This window comes from Octopus bimaculoides, chromosome 1 (genome assembly GCF_001194135.2).
Source record: "Octopus bimaculoides isolate UCB-OBI-ISO-001 chromosome 1, ASM119413v2, whole genome shotgun sequence".
NCBI classification, from domain to species: domain Eukaryota; kingdom Metazoa; phylum Mollusca; class Cephalopoda; order Octopoda; family Octopodidae; genus Octopus; species Octopus bimaculoides.
The window spans coordinates 101,093,366-101,095,757 of record NC_068981.1 but is presented as its reverse complement, the minus strand read 5'-3'; positions in this window follow the sequence as shown (position 1 = coordinate 101,095,757).

Sequence of the window (2,392 nt, the reverse complement as noted above, 5' to 3'; positions counted from 1 at the left end):
TATATATATATATATATATATATATAATAAAATAGAAAATTGGAAATTTTTTCGTATTATTTATTCACCATAACACGTTTTTCATTTGCCAATAGGAATTACAAAGTTTTGCATGTTAGATAAACATGTAAGTGATTCCCTATTAGAAATTCCTTGATAGATGTTACTCTTCTCTCTGTGTATAAACTCTCACACATCATTTTTACTATTTCACATTTTTCATTCTTTTTTCATTATAATCTTTTATTGATTCGCAGTTGTATTAAAGGTTAACAAAATACCCCGGAATATTTGTTCTGCTATGCCATGATATTTTACACTAATTATTCTCTTGTTGACTTTTTTGCAGGCTTCTGGTTCAAGTTACCATCTATCAATCACTTCATTAAGACTCAAATCAACGCGATTTAACCTAAGTACTGACCAGCTATCGCGATATGTGGCTGATATAATATTTTCCAGTAATAACCCCACGACGAATCTAATAGAAAATAAAATAAATTTTCGTTCTATCTTTAAAAAAAATTTTTTTTCAGTTTTGTTGATTGGAAATTCACTTCAATTAATATAGTGTCATTGGGATTGCTTAAACTGCAACAAGGCCTCTGATGTACAAGAGAAAATGAAATGAGAATATATTAAGTTCAGTCTTTTTTTTCTTGAGTTTTAACGACAAAAGCGAAAAGTAAGGTTAACAAGGAAGTATCAAAATTAGCTCCTTTTTACTATTTCCATTTGTCGAGCACTTAAATGTTGCACTCAATATGATATTATGTATAATAACCAAGTATATTACTGAATATTATTTATCTCTTCTCCAGACTCAGAGAGTACAAACTAATCCAATCCCGGTTACATTTTAATTATAAAGCAAGACATCGCGATCCGGTTGTCCAACGACACATCAAGTCCGATGCTGAACTGTTTCTAGTAGCTGCTAGATTTCGAATCTAAAGTTTTAATTAGAATAATTTTTATAAAGGCAGACAAAATCACCAGTTGAATTAGCCCTATGTATTATATTGATTCTTGACAAATGGTAAACCTTTTAGGTGAAGTCAGTGGGGTTCAGAAAACATGGTCTCGAGAAGAACTAGAAATGTAGAAGGGTTCTAAAATATTGCCCCTGGAAAAATATATTTGAACATAAATTTAATTCATTCATTTCCTCTAAAGGGTTTTTCATAATATTCAAACGTGCCTTTTATGTAATGTATTCATCTTATTACTTGTGTCAATACTACTTACCGACGCTTTTTTACTTCAAGATAGAGTTAACCAGTATGGTTGAGCAAGTGTCTTTGTCATGAACACAAGATAGTGCGAATGTAAAGATACAAAATGATGACCATTCAACCTTTAAACCAACCGCATCGGAGATTATTCGGTCCTCTGCACTGATTTCTTTGGTGTCAAGTTGGGGAATGGTATTTTTCTTCCTTGTTTTCGTGGTTGGTTTAATCAGAGATGAAAAGGTAGCGTACATGACGATGTAATTTTCTTTTAACCAATTTTCCATATTTTGAATATCTTTTTATAACTAGATTAGTTTATAATTTGGGTATTTACTATTTCCATCAGTTGTGTTTTCGAACAAATGTTTTCGATTAGTTTATTTCGATCAGCTGTTTCCGATAAATTGGCACCATGAAAAGCGTTTCATCGCGTCTTTTAGACAAGCATAATATATCTTGTCCTTCCTTGAGTGTAATTCGAAGAAAGCTTTGGTTGCTATTTCTAGTATTTTGAGAGGATCTTTCGTTGGTTAGTAACCACAGTTATCGACTGTATAGGATGTTTAATTTACCTTACCATCTCCTCAATCATCTTTTCATCTTCTCTTGCATTCCCGTACAAGTGATGAAAGCATCTTGAGTGCTTCGATATTTCAATAAATATGTTATCCAACGTCATTTGAATAGAGAACGGGGTCTTTCTCTCTCTTACTCTCTCTCTCTCTCTCTCTCTCAATCTATCTATCTGTCTGTCTGTCTGTCTGTCTGTCTGTCTGTCTGTCTGTCTATCTATCTATCTATCTATCTATCTATCTATCTATCTCAACAAATAAGCACTCATACATTCTGGTAGGATATTTCCACACCCTTTCTTTTTCTACCTTCTCTCTCTCTCTCTCTCTCTCTCTCTTCTTCTTCTTCTTTTTTATCTTCTTCTTCTTCTTCTTCTTCTTCTTCTTCTTCTTCTTCTTCTTCTTCTTCTTCTTCTTCTTCTTCTTCTTCTCTGCACCCCCTGTCATCCTGTCTACATATCTATCGCCCTTTTAATCACACTATTGCACATTCATTCATATACTCTCCCACTTTCTCTGACTGTTTGACTGTATGTTTATTTGTACGAGAGAGAGAGAGAGAGAGAGAGAGAGAGAGAGAGAGAG